Below are 19606 nucleotides of genomic sequence, written 5' to 3'. Positions count from 1 at the left end.
TAACGTCCCGAATCCTCGTCGAACTCCCACTTGAGTTCGGTCGCGTCCCCTGCACTGGCATCATCGGCACCTGCATCTATTTTGGAAGTATCTATGAGTCACGGGGACTCAGCAATCTCACACCCTCGCGATCAAGACTATTTAATCTTAAGGTAGGAAAGGTAGTGAGGTGGAGCTGCAACAAGCACTAGCATATATGGTGGCTAACTTACGCAAATGAGAGCGAGAAGAGAAGCAAAGCATGGTCGAGAAGCTATAAAGATCAAGAAGTGATCCTGAAACTACTTACGTTCAAGCATTACACGAGACCGTGTTCTCTTCCCGGACTTCGCCGAAAAGAGACCATCACGGTTACACACGCGGTTGACTCATTTTAATTAAGTTAAGTTTCAAGTTTTCTACAACTGGACATTAACAAATTCCCATCTGCCCATAACCACAGACACGGCTTTCGAAAGTTCAAAACCCTGCAGGGGTGTCCCAACTTAGCCCATCACAAGCTCTCATGGTCAAGGAAGGATATTCCTTCTCCCAAGACGACCCGATCAGACTCAGAATCCCGGTTACAAGACATCTCGACAATGGTAAAACAAGACTAGTAAAGCCGCCCAATGTGCCAACAAATCCCGATAGGAGCTGCACATATCTCGTTCTCAGGGCACACCAGATGAACACTACATACAACTAAAACCAACCCTCAAGTTTCCCCGAGGTGGCGCTGCAAGTGGCTCTGTTTTGGACCAACACTCAGAGGAGCACTGGCCCGGGGGTTTAAAATAAAGATGACCCTTGAGTCCGCGGAACCCAAGGGAAAAAGTCTTAGGTGGCAAATGGTAAAACCAAGGTTGGGCCTTGCTGGAGGAGTTTTATTCAAGGCGAACTGTCAAAGGGTTCCCATTATAACCCAACCGCATAAGGAACGCAAAATCAAGGAACATAACACCGGTATTACGGAAACTAGGGCGGCAAGAGTGGAACAAAACACCAGGCATAAGGTCGAGCCTTCCACCCTTTACCAAGTATATAGATGCATTAAAGTAAACAAGATATAATAATGATATCCCAGAAATAAACATGTTCGAACAAGGAACAAACTCCATCTTCACCTGCAACTAGCAACGCTATAAGAGGGGCTGAGCAAAGCGGTAACATAGCCAAACAACGGTTTGCTGGGAAAGGTGGGTTAGAGGCTTGACATGGCAATATGGGAGGCATGATATAGAAAGTGGTAGGTATCGCGGCATAGCAATAGAGCGAACAACTAGCAAGCAAAGATAGAAGTGATTTCGAGGGTATGGTCATCTTGCCTGCAAAGTTATCCGAGTTGGCGAAAGCTTGATCCTCGTAAGCGTACTCAACGGGTTGCTCGATCACATACTCGTCTCCCGGCTCTACCCAAGGCAAGAACACAAGCAAAGGACCAACAATCAATCATGGTGCAATGCGCAAGCAACATGATGCAACAAATGGCATGATATGCGGGATGTGATATGCAATGCATATGCGTGCGCCGGAAGGGAAAGATTGAACCAGGACTCAACTCGGCAAACCAAGTGCGCTGCTGGAAATATGAGATGATTTCGGTCAAAATTGATATAAAGATCACCGGAAATGGATGCACGGTTTGCAAATGGCAAGCAAAACAAGAATGGCACAATTCTGTGATTAACAGTATGATGCCATCTAGAATGCAACAAGAAACTAAGCTACCGCACTCCAACATAGCAACAAAGCACATGGAAGTGATCTACTCAAGATGCTTGACAAAAGATGAACACTGAGCTACGGCTAAATCACACAAGAGCAGGTTCAAACAAGCATGGCAAAAGTGCAAAAGATATCAGCATCATAGACTTAGTGAAAATAATAACATGTCAGGAATTAACATCAGGAAGCAAAGTTTAGAGCAAGCAAACAACATGCTATAGGATCAGATCATAGCAATACAAGGCATGGAATGGATCTACTCAAAGAATAGCACAAAAGTCCCTTACTGACCATAAGCCAAACAGGATCAGAAGATATAATGGCACCCATGTAAACATAGCAAGTTTCGTTAACAGATTCGGACTTAGCAGAAAATTGAGCATGGCATAAACAGAATTATGAAGGCCTCTTTGCGAGCTCGAATCACTCAACACAAGGCATTGCATGACAAGATAAGCATACTCCCAACAAGAAGACATGATCATGAAGCTAACCAAAGCAAGAACAAGCTCATAGCATGCATGGATCAACTACCACAATCTTGGGAAAATTGATTAACACGTAAACAATCTGCCAGGAACATTTTATAGCAAAAGTAGAGCAAGATTAAGTCATGCTAGGGCACTCCATAATTGCAAACAGGGGCATGGATGGATAGATCACAACCATATGTCCAAATCATCCTTACTGAACATACTCAAAAGAAGCATGGATCTCACTGTAGCAACATGAATACATGGCATAAAAGTAATAGCAGGGAAATGACGGTGAAATCCAAAGTCCCTGAAATCAGCAATATCACGAGGGCTACTTTGCATGTTTGTGCTAATCACCACAAAGATCACAAAAATACATGGCATACACCCCTGTAAAGATGGCATGGCATATATCAAAACACATGTAGAGCGCATGCCCATATGCAGCACACAACAAATGTAGCAAAAATGACAAATGCTCATACTCTGCTAAGAATCAGCACCTAACATTTTATAGCACTCTTGCATCAACGATTTGGGCATCAAGATGGACTCAAACAAGCAGACCACAATGTAAGAAAATGAAGAGAACATCATGACGAACCTTTTGATATATCATGCATGCAAAACGGATCTACGGATGAGGAGTTATGGCATGATGAACAGGGCTTGAAAATATAGAAGAAAATGACTTAGCGGGAAAACGAGGTCAACTGCTGGATCCAGATCTAGGGTTCCGGCGCGGATCCCGAGGTTCGCCGGAGTCTTCGCCGAAGACGTGCGCTGCGGTGGCTGGAGATAAAGAACTTGCCGGATCCGAGGGAGGAGAGGCCGGGGAGGCGGATCCCATCGGCGGCGAGGTCCCTCGGGGCGGCGAGGAGGAGGGCGAGCAGGCAATGCGGCGGAGGCGGCGGTGGCGCACTCCGGCGAGGACGGAGCCAGGCGGCGGCGGAGCGGCGAGGCGCTCGGGAGGCGCGGGCGCCAGGCTGCGGGGACGCGTGGGGGCGCGGCGGCAGCGATGGGCCGGGTGGGCCCGATCCGGGCTCGCCGAGCCGCAGCGACGGGTGGCGGCGGAGATGCCACGTGGCGGGCGGCGATTCGCCGGGCGCGGTGGCGCGGACGTGTCCGGCGCGGGCGGACGCGTCCGGCGGCGCGGGGAAGAAAGGGCTAGGGTTTTTGGACCCGGATTTTGGAGGGGGTGCACGTATTTATACCTAGAAGGAGGTGGGAGTGTCCAAATGAGGTGTAGTTTTCGGCCACGCGATCGTGATCGAACGGCCGAGAGGATGGAGGGGGTTTGGATGGGTTTTGGCCTGACTTGGAGGGATGTTGGGCTGCAACACACATGAGGCCTTTACGGTTCCCCGGTTAACCGTTGGAGTATCAAACAGACTCCAAATGGCACGAAACTTGACAGGCGGTCTACCGGTGGTGTACCAATGCATCTTGGAAAATCTCGGTCCATTCCGAGAATGTTTAACACCCGCTCACGAAAAGATGCAAAGGGGGGCGCCGGAGGACGTAGGAGTGTCGGATTGCAAAACGGACAACGGGGAAAAAGCTCGGATGCATGAGATGCATATGCGATGCACATGATGACATGATATGAAATGCATGACATGGACAAAATGCAAAACAAAGACAAGAACCCAACCATGAATCTCATAGCTTAGAGCCGAAAATGGCAAGAGTTGGAGTACAAATATGGTAAGTTACATCCGGGGTGTTACACTCCCCAACACTCAACTCTATCTCACAGATTTGGATTTGGTGGAAAGATGATTTGAGTGGAAAGAAACTTGGGAAAGGCTAGAGATCAAGATTCTTATGGTTGGAATGGAATATCTTGGTCTCAACACATGAGTAGGTGGTTCTTTCTCAGAAAATGTATGCTGGAAGTGTAGGCACGTTCTGATGGCTGTCTTCACGAACGAAGAGTGGGTGGAGGGGTATATATAGCCTCCACACAAAATCTAACCGTTACACAAATTTCACCAAACTCGGTGGGACCGAATCATGAAACTCGGTCAAACCGATTTAGTTCAAAATGTAAATGTTAGGGTTTTTGGTGGGACTGACATGTCAATTCGGTGGGACCGATTTCATTAGGGTTAGGGCATAACGTAATCTCGGTGAGACCGATCACATAAACTCGGTAGGACCGATTTCTGTAATATGCAAACAGAGAGTTGGTCACACAAACTCGGTGGGACCGAATCTCTCATTTCGGTAAGACTGAAACACTACGAAAGGGAAACAGAAAGTTTGCATTGCAATCTCGATGGGACCGATCGCTCATCTTGGTTGGACCGAAACGTTACAAAGGGAAACATAGAGTTTGCAATCCCATCTCGGTGAGACCGAGATCCCTATCGGTGAGACCGAAGTGACTAGGGCTTCTGGTAGTGGCTATGTCAAATGAACTTGGTGGCGCCGGATAGACAGAATCGGTGGGGCCGAGTATGACTTTTGGTTTGGGACATATGTGGATATGAGACAGTGGTTGAGGGCTTTTGGAGCATATCACTAAGCATTTTGAGCAAGCAAGCCATTAAGTAACACCTCATCCCCTTTTAATAGTATTGGCTTTTCCCATGGACTCAATGTGATCTTGGATCACTAAAATGAAAATGTAGAGTCTTGAGCTTGAGCCAATATGTGTCCTTAGCATCTTGAGGGGTCCACATTCCTAATCCATGCCATGCCAATCATTGAAATTTCTAAAATGATCATCTTGAAATAGCTTTAGTTCAGTGAGCTATATGTTGTTAGGAATTACCAAAACCACCCAGGGATAGTTGCACTTTCAATCTCCCCCTTTTTGGTAGTTGATGACAACATATAGATCAAAGCTTCAACAAATGATAATAAGATTGAAATGCATCGTCACTTTGAGAAATATGTGATAAGGAAGAGCTCCCCCTAAATTTGTGCATTATTTAAAATTTGCTTTTGAATGCAAATGCACAATCGATTAGGATCATGGGTTACTCTTCCATGTCACATACATCTTGGTGGAGCGCTCAAAATGATTGAAAGTAAAACATGCACTCATCACCAAGCAAAGTGAATGATCATACGAGAGATATAAAAGATAACATCATTCAAGCACAAGCATTAATGTAAGATATGATCAAACACATGATCATATAAGTATCTCACACACATAGACATAAAGTATCAAGCAAGCACACAAATGTTGTTGGGTAACGTAGCAGAAATTCAAAATTTTCCTACGTGTCACCAAGATCTATCTATGGAGAAACCAGCAACGAGGGGAAGGAGAGTGCATCTACATACCCTTGTAGATCGCTAAGCAGAAGCGTTCAAGAGAACGGGGTTGAAGGAGTCGTACTCGTCGTGATCCAAATCACCGGAGATCCTAGTGCCGAACGGACGGTACCTCCGCGTTCAACACATGTACAGCCCGATGACGTCTCCCATGCCTTGATCCAGCAAGGAGAGAGGGAGAGGTTGAGGAAGACTCCATCCAGCAGCAACACAACGGCGTGGTGGTGGTGGAGGAGCGTGGTACTCCAGCAGGGCTTCGCCAAGCACCGCAAGAGATGAGGAGGGAGAGGGGTAGGGCTGCGCCAAGAAGGAGAGGAACTCGTGTGTCTTGCAGCCTCCAATACTTGAAGTATATATAGGGGAAGGGGAGGGGCTGCGCCCCCACCTAGGGTTCCCTCCCTAGGGGTGGCGGCAGCCCCCAGATCCCATATGGGTGGCGGCCACAAGGGGGAGAGGGGGAGGCGCACCTGGGGTGGGCCTTAGGGCCCATCATTGTCCGTCTTCCTTTTAAAATCCATCTGTACTCAACAGCCTTACGACCATCGAGCCGTTCTGCCAAAGTCTACACTTTGTTTTCATACATGGATCCTCTCTCGGATTTTATGGCCTCGAGCCATTTATCAGAATCCGGGCCCACCATCGCTTCTCCATAGCTCGTAGGTTCATTGTTGTCTAGCAACATGACTTCCAAGACAGGATTACGTACCACTCTGAAGTAGTACGCATCCTTGTCATCCCACGCGGTTTGGTAGTGACTTGATCTGAAGTTTCATGATCACTATCATAAGCTTCCACTTCAATTGGTGTAGGTGCCACAGGAACAACTTCCTATGCCCTGCCACACACTAGTTGAAGAGACGGTTCAATAACCTCATCAAGTCTCCACCATCCTCCCACTCAATTCTTTCGAGAGAAACTTTTCCTTGAGAAAGGACCCGATTTTAGAAACAATCCCTTATTGCTTTCGGATCTGAGACAGGAGGTATACCCAACTATTTTGGGTGTCCTATGAAGATGCATTTATCCGCTTTGGGTTCGAGCTTATCATCCTGAAACTTTTTCACATAAGCGTCGCAGCCCCAAACTTTTTAAGAAATGACAGCTTAGGTTTCTCTAAACCATAGTTCATACGGTGTCATCTCATCGGAATTACGTGGTGCCCTATTTAAAGTGAATGTGGTTGTCTCTAATGCCTAACCCATAAACTATCATGGTAATTAGACAAGAGACATCATGGTATGCATCATATCCAATAGGGTGCAGTTATGATGTTCGGACACACCATCACACTATGGTGTTCCAGGCTGTATTAGTTGTGAAACAATTTCCACAATGTCTTAATTCTACGCCAAACTCGTAATTCAGATATTCATCTCTACGATCATATGATAGACATTTTATCCTCTTGTCACGACGATGTTCAACTTCACTCTGAAATTACTTGAATCTTTCAATAATTCAGACTTATGTTTCATCAACTAAATATACTCAGTATCTACTCAAATCATCTGTGAAGTAAGAACATAATGATATCCACTACACGCCTCAGCACTCATTGGACTGCACACATCAAAATGTATTACTTCCAACAAGTTGCTTTCTAGTTCCATTTTACTGAAAACGAGGCTTTCAGTCATCTTGCCCATGTGGTATGATTTGCATGTCTCAAGTGATTCAAAATCAAGTGAGTCCAAACGGTCCATTTGCATGGAGTTTCTTCATGCATATACACCAATAGACATGGTTCGCATGTCTCAAACTTTTCAAAAATGAGCGAGCCCAAAGATCCATCAACATGGAGCTTCTTCATGCGTTTTATACTGATATGACTTACATGGCAGTGCCACAAGTAGGTGGTACTATCATTACTATCTTATATCTTTTGGCATGAACATGTGTATCACTACGATCGAGATTCAATAAACCATTCATTTTTGGGTGCAAGACCATTGAAGGTATTATTAAAATAAATAGAGTAACCGTTATTCTCCTTAAATGAATAACCGTATTGCGATAGACATAATCCAATCATGTCTATGCTCAATGCAAACACCAATCTCAATGGTAGAGGGAGCATGCGATGCTTGATCACATCAAGCTTGGGAAAAACTTCCAACACATATCGCCAGCTCACCTTTAGCTAGTCTCCGTTTACTCCGTAGCCTTTTATTTCGAGTTTACTAACACTTAGCAACCGAACCGGTATCTAATACCATGGTGCTACTAGGAGTACTAGTAAAGTACACATCAACACAATGTATATCCAATATACTTCTATCGACCTTGCCAGCCTTCTTATCTACCAAGTATCTAGGGTAATTCTGCTCCAGTGGTTGTTCCCCTTATTACAGAAGCACTTAGTCTCGGGTTTGGGTTCAACCTTGGGTTTCTTCACTAGAGCAGCAGCTGATTTGCCGTTTCATGAAGTATCCCTTTTTGAAACTAGTGGTTTCACCAACCATCAACAATTGATGCTCCTTCTTGATTTCTACTTTAGTGGTGTCAAACATCGCGAATATCTCAAGGATCATCATATATGTCCCTGATATATTATAGTTCATCACGAAGCTCTAGCAGCTTGGTGGTAATGACTTCGGAGAAACATCACTATCTCATCTGGAAGATCAACTCCCACTCGATTCAAATGATTGTTGTACTCAGACAATCTTGAGCACAAGCTCAACCATTGAGCTTTTCTCCCTTAGTTTGTGGGCTAAGAAAATCGTCGGAGGTCTTATACCTCTTGACGTGGGCACGAGCCTGAAATCTCAATTTCAGCCCTCGAAACATCTCATATGTTTCGCGACGTTTCAAAATGTCTTCGGTGCCTCAACTCTAAACCGTTTAACTAAACTATCACGTAGTTATCAAAATGTGTATGTCAGATGTTCGCAACATCCACAGATGACGTTCGAGGTTTAGCACACTGAGCGGTGCATTAAGGACATAAGCCTTCTACTGTCTGCATAATAGCTACTATCAACTTTCAACTAATTTTTCTCTAGGAACATATCTAAATAGTAGAACTAAAGCGCGAGCTATGACATAATTTGCGAAGACCTTTTGACTATGTTCAGGATAATTAAGTTCATCTTATGAACTCCCACTCAGATAGACATCCCTCTAGTCATCTAAGTGATTATATGATCCGAGTCAACTAGGCCGTGTCCGATCATCCCGTGAGACGGACTAGTCAACATCGGTGAACATCTTCATGTTGATCGTATCTACCATACGACTCATGCTCGACCTTTCGGTCTCTTGTGTTCTGAGGCCATGTCTGCACATGCTAGGCTCGTCAAGTCAACCTAAGTGTTTTGCATGTGTTCCGAGGCCATGTCTGTACATGCTAGGCTCGTCAACACCTGTTGTATTCGAACGTAAGAATCTATCACACCCGATCATCACGTGGTGCTTCGAAACGACGAACTTTTGCAATGGTCCACAGTTAGGGGGAACACTTTCTTGAAATTTTAATGAGGGATCATCTTATTTACTACCATTGTTCTAAGCAAATAAGATGCATAAACATGATAAACATCACATGCAATCAAATAGTGACATGATATGGCAATCATCACTTTGCTCCTCTTGATCTCCATCTTCGGGGCTCCATGATCATCATCGTCACCGGCATGACACCATGATCTCCATCATCATGATCTCTATCATCATGTCTTCATGAAGTTGTCTCGCCAACTATTACTTCTACTACTACAGCTAACGGTTAGCAATAAAGTAAAGTAATTACATGACGTTTATGTTGACACGCAGGTCATAAATAAATTAAGACAACTCCTATGGCTCCTGCCGGTTGTCATACTCATCGACATGCAAGTCGTGATTCCTATTACAAGAACATGATCAATCTCATACATCACATATATCATTCATCACATCCTTTTGGCCATATCACATCACATGGCATACCCTGCAAAAACAAGTTAGACGTCCTCTAATTGTTGTTTGCATGTTTTACGTGGCTGCTATGGGTTTCTAGCAAGAACATTTCTTACCTACGCAAAACCACAACGTGATATGCCAATTTCTATTTACCCTTCATAAGGACCCTTTTCATCGAATCCGATCCGACTAAAGTGGGAGAGACAGACACCCGCTAGCCACCTTATGCAACTAGTGCATGTCAGTCGGTGGAACCAGTCTCACGTAAGAGTACGTGTAAGGTCGGTCCGGGCCGCTTCATCCCACAATACCGTCGAAACAAGATTGGACTAGTAACGGTAAGCATATTGAACAAAATCAACGCCCACAACTACTTTGTGTTCTACTCGTGCATAGAATCTACGCAATAGACCTAGCTCTGATGCCACTGTTGGGGAACGTAGCAGAAATTCAAAATTTTCCTACGTGTCACCAAGATCTATCTATGGAGAAACCAGCAACGAGGGGAAGGAGAGTGCATCTACATACCCTTGTAGATCGCTAAGCGGAAGCGTTCAAGAGAACGGGGTTGAAGGAGTCGTACTCGTCGTGATCCAAATCACCGGAGATCCTAGTGCCGAACGGACGACACCTCCGCGTTCAACACACGTACAGCCCGATGACGTCTCCCATGCCTTGATCCAGCAAGGAGAGAGGGAGGGGTTGAGGAAGACTCCATCCAGCAGCAGCACAACGGCGTGGTGGTGGTGGAGGAGCGTGGTACTCCAGCAGGGCTTCGCCAAGCACCGCAAGAGACGAGGAGGGAGAGGGGTAGGGCTGCGCCAAGAAGGAGAGGAACTCGTGTGTCTTGCAGCCTCCAATACCTCAAGTATATATAGGGGAAGGGGAGGGGCTTCGCCCCCACCTAGGGTTCCCTCCCTAGGGGTGGCGGCAGCCCCCAGATCCCATCTGGGTGGCGGCCACAAGGGGGAGAGGGGGAGGCGCACCTGGGGTGGGCCTTAGGGCCCATCTGCCCTAGGGTTTGCCCCCTTCCCTCTTGGAGGCGCCTTGGGCCTTGGTGGGGGGGGGCGCACCAACCCACCTGGGGCTGTTACCCTCCCACACTTGGCCCATGAAGCCCTCCGGGGCTGGTGGCCCCACCTGGTGGACCCCCGGACCCCTCCGGTGGTCCCGGTACACTACCGATAAAACCCGAAACTTTTCCGGTGACCAAAACAGGACTTCCCATATATAAATCTTTACCTTCGGACCATTCCGGAACTCCTTGTGACGTCCAGAATCTCATCCGGGACTCCGAACAACATTCGGTAACCACGTATATCTATTCCTTATAACCCTAGCATCATCGAACCTTAAGTGTGTAGACCCTACGGGTTCGGGAACCATGCAGACATGACCGAGACGTTCTCCGGTCAATTACCAACAGCGGGATCTGGATACCCATGTTGGTTCCTACATGTTCCACGATGATCTCATCGGATGAACCACGATGTCGAGGATTCGATCAATCCCGTATACAATTCCTTTTGTCTAGCGGTACGATACTTGCCCGAGATTCGATCGTCGGTATCCCGATACCTTGTTCGATCTCGTTACCGGCAAGTCTCTATACTCGTTCCGTAACACATCATGCCGTGATCAACTCCTTGATCACATTGTGCACATTATGATGATGTCCTACCGAGTGGGCCTAGAGATACCTCTCCGTCACACGGAGTGACAAATCCCAATCTCGATTCATGCCAACCCAACAGACACTTTCGGAGATACCTGTAGTGTACCTTTATAGCCACCCAGTTACGTTGTGACGTTTGGCACACCCAAAGTATTCCTACGGTATCCAGGAGTTGCACAATCTCATGGTCTAAGGAAATGATACTTGACATTAGAAAAGCTTTAGCATACGAACTACACGATCTTTGTGCTAGGCTTAGGATTGGGTCTTGTCCATCACATCAATCTCCTAATGATGTGATCCCGTTATCAACGACATCCAATGTCCATGGTCAGGAAACCTTAACCATCTATTGATCAACGAGCCAGTCAACTAGAGGCTTACTAGGGACATGGTGTTGTCTATGTATCCACACATGTATCTGAGTTTCCTATCAATACAATTCTAGCATGGATAATAAACGATTATCATGAACAAGGAAATATAATAATAATCAATTTATTATTGCCTCTAGGGCATATTTACAACAAATGTATCAACCAAATAGCAAGAGAGACAAAAGAATAAAAAACACACTCTTTCGAAGCCTATGATCTATACATTTCTCCCCCTTTAGCAATAAGTTACCAAAAAGTTTGAAAAATGCATAGTGCTATGCATCTCTCTAGGCTTGATCTTCGGGAGGTGGTGTTGAGAGGACTCCAAGGACGAAAGCATCTGTAGAAGTTGTTGGAGCTGGTAGACTGGCAACTGGAGGTGGCACTGAAGCTGTGGTTTCTGGTGCTGATGAAGTTGCCCTTGTGTCAGCCATGGGCACTGTAGCAGACCTCTGACCTCTGGGCACTCTCTGAAAGGCATCTGTGGTAGCCTGCCCTTTCCTCTCCCCAGCTTCTTCCTGGAGCTGCTCAATAGCTATCTGCATCTCTATCACTTTAATATCAAGATCATAGAACTTGGTGTCAATGATCCTTTCCATGCTTTCTTGGTTTTTAGTCAGGGTGGCCAAGCCCTTCTCTATCCCCAAGGTTGCTTGAATCAGATATCCAAGTTGATCTTGTTTGCTTTTCAGAAACACTTGAGATGCCTCCTCAACTGATGTGGAGCATCCTATGGACATCACCATGTCAAGAGTCCATTTGGAAAGTGACACATGCGACATCTACTTCACATACATAAAGGTGAATCATCTCCTTTACACATGCTCACTTGACCCCTTCGAGGATGGTATACTACTTGACACCCCTCTAGTGTGCATGCATAGGTATTGTCGGAACACTAGGATGACGAGGAGGAGTGCAAGTGCCAAGGAACAACTACACCATCCGCGAGGGAAGCATGGAAGCGACGACGGAAGAAGAGGGAGACAGCTTCCAGGACCCGGACATCCGGCCCTGGCCCGGATATCCGGCCCCTGGACGTGTCACCAGCAGCAAGGAGCCAGCGGCCAAGTCTACAGGGCCGGACATCCGGCGCGTCCCGAGCCCCCGGACATCCGGCCACCAGCCCGGAAATCCGGACCCCGCCATTCTAGAGAGCAACAAGGTTGGACCCTGCCAGCCCGGACATCTGGCCCCAGCGCCCAGACATCCGGCGTCTCGGGAAGGCCCGGACATCCGCCTCCCTGCGTGCGTGCAGCGCATCTGGGCCGTGGCCCATGTACCCCTTCGCCCCTTAGACTATATATACTCCCCCCTCCACCTACGTCTTAGGGTTAGCGTTGTGATCGCTCATTTGAGAGATAGAGCTTCGCTCATCCATATCGGATCTACTCCACGAGAGAGACCGCGGCCCCTCTACGGAGAAGATCCACCTTGGATTCAAGACCCCTCACGGGAAGATCCCCTTGTGGATTCAAGACCTCCTCATGGAGAAGAATCGGTTACCTCTTGTATCGTCCGTTGTTGACTTTGGATCTTGTATCTCTCTTTGTGTTTTGAGGATCTAGCACATGTGTGATCATACTTGTTGGTTTGAGTGTTCTCTTGTGTTCCCCTCATGATTTTCCCCTCGTTTTCCTCCTCGTGTTCTTCGCGTTCTTCGCAGGATCCGCTCGTTTCGTGAAATATCGGGCCACTAGAGTTCTACCCTACATCATCTTGGTATCAGAGCCAGGTTGATCACGATTTCAGAGCCTCCCCGTTCTGTTTTCTAGCCTAATTTTGTTGTGTTCTTCCCCAATTTCGAAAATCCCCACCAAAAATAGCCCCCAAAGTTTTTTGTGATTTGTTGGTGAGATGAAGTTTTGTTGGATTTGATCCATGGATTTGCTTGGTTTCGAGTGGATCTAGCATATCCCCACTTTTCCCCACGTTCCATCCACAAAATCCATCAAATTTTGCCCTTGGAATCATCAATTTCCACCCCCAATTCGAAAATTTCCGCCCCAAACGAGATCTGGAATCGTCGGGCCAGACATCCGGGCCCCAAGCCGGACATCCGGCTCCTGGAGCACAAATTCCGCACGGTTCTGGACATCAGCCCCCGGATATCCGGCCCCCAAGCCCGGATGTCCGGCCCCTGGCATTTCAGCCTTTCCCATTTCACCGTTTTGTCCATAACTAATTCATCCGGAGTCCGTTTTTGATGTTCTTTAGCTCGTTGAAAAGCTCTTAACATCCCCCTTCCCAAAAAAATACTACCATCACCATTTGACCCCATCAAATTTTTGGACCTTTGGCATCTTTGCCTAGGGCTTCCACCACAACCTCCGCATAACCACCACCGACTTCCGCAACCTAACCAATTTTGTTCCCCATCACATTAGTGGTTGCTTGAGGAGTGATTTGAGTCTCCTAAGGTGTCTAGGATACTTAGGGATGGTTGCTTCTTCATCAACCACCACCACCACTTCCGCATAGGCTTACCAACCATACACTCCCGCCACCCCGACTTAACCCAATTTTGTTTGTGTTGTGAGTTGTGTCTCCTAAGGTGTTTCGGTTACTTAGGGACCGTGCTTCCAACTCCTACACCGTGTATAGTACACCACCTTACCCTCCATTTCCGCATTGCGTACTCTGCAACCCATCATTGCCATTCCGCAATTACATTGAGCTTCCGCCACCACCACATCCTGCTACCACCATTTTGACATTTGACGTTTGAGATTTTGAGTTCGCGGTTTTTCCGTTTCCTAAGGTGTTTCGGCTACTTAGGGATGAGTCTCCATCATCTTGGCATCTCCATCAAGATCACCGCCAGTCATCATCACCAAGGACGGTAACCTCCATATCAACTTGGTATCGTGGTATCCCTCCATTGTATATTCCCTTGCCATTGCATTGTTAACCCCTAGCCCATTTTGCGTTACTTGCCTATCGAGACTAGCCATTTGAGTATTGCCGACAACGTTACTTGTGCACATTAGTGATCTACACCATACATTGCATACATACCATATCATATTGGTATCATATCATCTCGTGTGCCTCAAGTTTGTTCCCGCTTATACACAATTTCTATCTTGGTTTGTGAATTTCGCAAAGTGGCCATATACAAAAAAAGCTTTTAAGCAAAAAAAGAGAGCAAAGAAGCTTGTAAGCAAGTGCCATAGCATCATACCACATTGCATATAAGATTGTCATATCCGATCATCTTGGATCATACCACCAGAACATCATTCATATATAGCATACTTGGGATAGAAAGTCGATACATTTTGCATCTTATAGGTTGTGCACAAGTGTCGTATCCGCTTATAGAGCAATCGTGGTAGCGTCTCTCTTGAGTTGTGCAACACAAGCGTTTTCCGTGGATTCCACATTTTGTGCTCATTCCTTGGTTGCACGATCCCATTTATCTATCCTTGTGTGTGTTTCCGTGTGCCATTCATTGCTATTGGTCTACTTGTTACACTTGCGAATTTGTGAATCTCTTTCAACATTATTGACTCTTGCTAACATTTTACATCAAATTTTTGTGCCACTATCCTCACCGAGCTCCACCATAAGCCTTATTTGTGTAGGTGTGAGAAACCGACAAGAATTGGTACCAATTGTGCTATTTCCTTATCCACATTGGAGTGATCATTGATCCACTTTCAACTTCGGTCAAGGTACATTTGGTATTCGTTCTTCTCTTTCTACCACTCACATTTTATCTTGGAGTGATGGATAGGCAAGGAATTTCATCTTCGGTCTACAACAACGACGACGAGTTCGATGCCACGAAAAACTCCAACGACGCCAAGATGCAAGCTCAAATGGAGGAGATCAAAGCCCTCATCAAGTCGTACAAGCGATCTTCCTCATCATCGAGAAGACGCTCAAGAGCACATGCCTCCGAGCTACCATCTTCGGCAAGATCACATCGGCATCGACACCGTCACCCACAAAGACGTGAAGGTCAAGAGCTCAACACCAACAACCTCTCAACGACTTCACCATCTCCCTTGGCATCTTCGCCAAGCGACTTCAAGGCATCTTTGCCTATGGACATACGGCATCTTCGCCCACAAGCACTTCAAGAGAAGCTCCCCAAGCTCAAGTCCGCGTATTCCACGAGCTACTATGACCTCGACATCGACCTTGCAATTCCTTTTTATGGGACTCTAGAACCCGAGGAGTATCTCGAGTGGGAGCGTTTGATGGACGACTACCTCAAGCTACATCAAGTTCCTCCGGAAGATCAAGTGAAGTGCGCCACAAGGAACTTCCACGACTACGCGTCCACATGGTGGCTTCACACACGTCCGGAGACCTACGACATGAGTTGGCCCAAGACGAAGAGAGCTTTGCGGCGAGAGTTCGTACCCCCAACCTACACGGAACAACTTCAACGCCAATTGGAGAACACCATCCAGGGATCCAAGTCCACCGATGAGTACTTCAAGGAGATGAAGAAAGCCTTGCGACGAGCCGGCGTGGACGACCCCATTTTGATGAAGTTCCACTTCATGATGGGATTACACAACGACATCTCCAAGACAATCTTCCTCGAGAAATACAAGTCCCTCAACGACAACTACATTGGTGCTCTCAAGGCGGAACAAGAACTCATGAAGGCCAAAGCTTCTCCACCCCAAGCTCACTTCACGATGACCAAGCTCCATGAGAACGAGCATGAGGCTAGTACCACCAAGATGTCCAAGCCCGACGAGCTCCAAGACGATGCTCCCAAGTCCGACTTCACCGCCATCCATCTTTGTGGCATTGATGATGCTGAGTCTACTTCGACTCTTTTTCAAGATGGTGCGGCGACAAGTACGACTACGGAGAACCGCAAGGACCAAGCTTTGGAGGCGAGTGACAAGGTGGCGAGCAAGGATGATGTTTCCATCTTTGGAGGCGAGAGTGATGATGTGCCATCTTCGGCCTTCATCCACGGCGACGATGACGAGATGGTTGAGCATGGGATTTTCCCTTCGACCATGGCGACGTATGATGACTTGAGTGACTTTTGCCACCATATTGAGAGTGAGAGTGACTTCACCACTAGACACATATATGATGTGTTACCCCAATTCCCATGTGAGGAGAGCCACAACCCCCACCACTTGAATGAGATGAGTGACTCCACCATACGTGAGATTGAGTGCACCTATTTTGTGGGAGTGAGTGAACCACCACATAGATAGAGTGAGATAGTTAATAGGTCATGTGAGGCCACTTTCAACACTAACGAATTGACCTCTACCTCTATTGTGTCTTCTCATTTGGTGCTAGGTACCATCTATGATGACGCGCCAATTCTCGACGACTTTGTCCTACCCTTGGACAAGACGATGGCCATGGTGGAATGTGATGCACCCCCCACATGGTTCAATCAAGATGAAGATGACCACCATTTGGTCTTTCCCACCTCACCTACACCACATGAGTGGAATGACAAAGGTAACATAGGTGAAGGTGATGCTCTAGTCCCACTAGTGGACATTCTTAACGTTGATTGCTTGCATGACGTTGATCAACCTATTTCCATGCTTCATGCTAGTGTGACTTCCCCATGCGATGATTTACCCATTTATGATGAGTATGATGATTGCCATGTGGAGTCTATTAGTTGTGATGCCATGTTACATAGGATTTCTTGTGCTAATTCTCTCGGTCACATCATGTTTGCCAATCGACTTGACTTGTCATATGCTATGCATGAGATCAACCACATGTCATATTTGCAATCTCTTCATAGTGACTATGCATATGCCATTAAGATTAACCCAATTTGCACTTATGGCATAGATGACAAGCCCATAGTTATTGGCATTTGTTTTTCTTGTGATGATATTGATATGCTTCCTTTGCATTATTTATCTCATATGCCATGCCATGACCACCTAGCTTCAGATATGCATTGTTTTGGGTGTTGCCCATTTTCTCCATATGATGTTTCCAATATTGCTCATGAGGGAGACCCCCATAGTTTCCTCAAACATTTTAGGACATTTTGATCACCCCCATCCATTGCATGATCGTCATACTTATGTGCACAATATGCTCCCCATGAATACACATGATATTGATGTGCCATATATTTGTATGCTCAATTTGCATCCCCATCATGTTATACACAATAACTATTCTTTCATGATGGATGACATGTTCTTATACCATGCATCAAATTTCTTTGAGCAACGCTTATCTTGTGCTAACTCACACGTGCACATACACATCATGAATTCTTGTCAACATCACATGTGTACATTTACCACACACACAATCTCTTTCGTTTGTGTCTCTTTTGTGTAGGTACCCACGAATTCTTGTCAACCTCGCAATCCCACGAGTTGACAAAACGAGCTCTAGAGAGCAACGATGACTTGGGATCCCATGGAGTGTCTTTCCCACCGCTCTCTTCACGCAAAGACTTCGCGCATTTCTTCTACATGAGCCTCACTTGGCTATGGGTTATTGTCCATTATATATCCTTTGCCCATCTTGCCATGTTCACTATGCACGATATGTTCATTACTATGCCTTTGCCATGCACTCGTGACCCATGCTTTGCATTACACATGATGATTGATTCTAGTACTTCTATGTGTATTTGCAAGCTTGGTGGAGATATCACTTATTATTGCCATGTTTGCTTTGTGCCCCATGCCTATGATGATACTATGATATTGCTTTGTGTTTGTGCTTGCGATATGTCATGTGCATTGCCTATACCTATTATTTACTCACATGACATCATTGCCATGATTTCCTCTAGTATGTTGCATCTTCGCACTACTAGCTTGCACGACTTGATTCTTATGATTGCTTGCCTTGTTGCATCACCGATGATTCATACTTGCTCACTTCATGCGGTTGATGACAACCATCTACATGCTTATGACATGGTTGTTATTGCTTGCCGTCATATATCTCCATATGTTGCCTCTCTCATGCTAGATGATTTGCCATGTATTGAGTGCAATTATGCCTTTAGTCTTGATAATTAGTTTGCCCCCATAGCATTCTCGCATATATTTGGAGATTTTGTCATTTCTCTTGTGAAGCATGCTTGTCTTACCTCTTTGCACCATATACCTAGTGCCATGAATATTGCCATTGTTGCATCATATTCTTCACGCACTTGTGCTTCTAATGGTTATGTGCAAGAGAAGAGAACCATCATGATGGATGATGTGTTTATCTACCATGCGCATACATTCTTTGCTTTCTTGTGTGCATGTGTAGGATACTTGGACTTTGTGTCGACTTCCGCTTCACGTGAGTTGACAATTCGAGCTCTTGAGAGCAAGCTGCATACATTCGACAATGACTCGCTTCTACAACACCTTTCATACCACTTCAACATTGTGAAGGACACACAAGAACATGCTTTCAAGGTGATATCCTTCTCTTTTGAGAACCCCCAAACCATGAGCATGCATATTGTGGATCATACTACTTGTGTTGCTTGCACCATGCGACTTATTTGTCATCTTGGACCCCTTGCTTGCGCACATGTTAGAGATCTTGCTTCCACTTGTCATTTTCACACTTCCATGCATCATGATATATATGCCTTGTGTGTTGCATCCAATTCTTGGATTATTTGCTCCTATCACATGCTTGGTTGCAACAATATCATTTCTTCACATATGCCATGTCTTATTGATTGCTACATGCTTGCCTTGATTGCCTCACACATGATGAACAATTGCTCTTTCTTTTGTGTTGAGTGTCACACTATCTTCACTACACCCTATGCACGTATTGCTTGGATTGTCTTGCACTTGATCCATGTGTTTAGACATCTCACCTTCTTTGGTGTTGCGAATGCTTCTTATGCCTACCATAGACCTTTCATTGAGCAATTTGCCCATGCTTGCAATGAACTTGAGGTAGATGCTTCTTCTGTTGTCACACATATGTGCATCACTACCTCACATTCACATGATTGTCCCCATGATTTCTTTAATTGTGCTCGATTGATATGCTTACATCTCATGTCACAATCCTTTGTCACACCATATGCTTTGCATGATGACAACACTTGTTTGGTGAATCACCTCTTGAATGCTTGGTTTTGCACTAATGCTAACCACATTTGTTTTTCCAAGTGTTTGTTGTCTTTGCTACTTTTGAAGGAATCCCAAGATGGTGCAACATTGGAGAGTGCCCATTTC

Source organism: Triticum urartu, chromosome 3, assembly GCF_003073215.2.
Source record: "Triticum urartu cultivar G1812 chromosome 3, Tu2.1, whole genome shotgun sequence".
Classification (NCBI taxonomy): Eukaryota; Viridiplantae; Streptophyta; class Magnoliopsida; order Poales; family Poaceae; genus Triticum; species Triticum urartu.
This window is presented reverse-complemented; position numbering follows the sequence as displayed.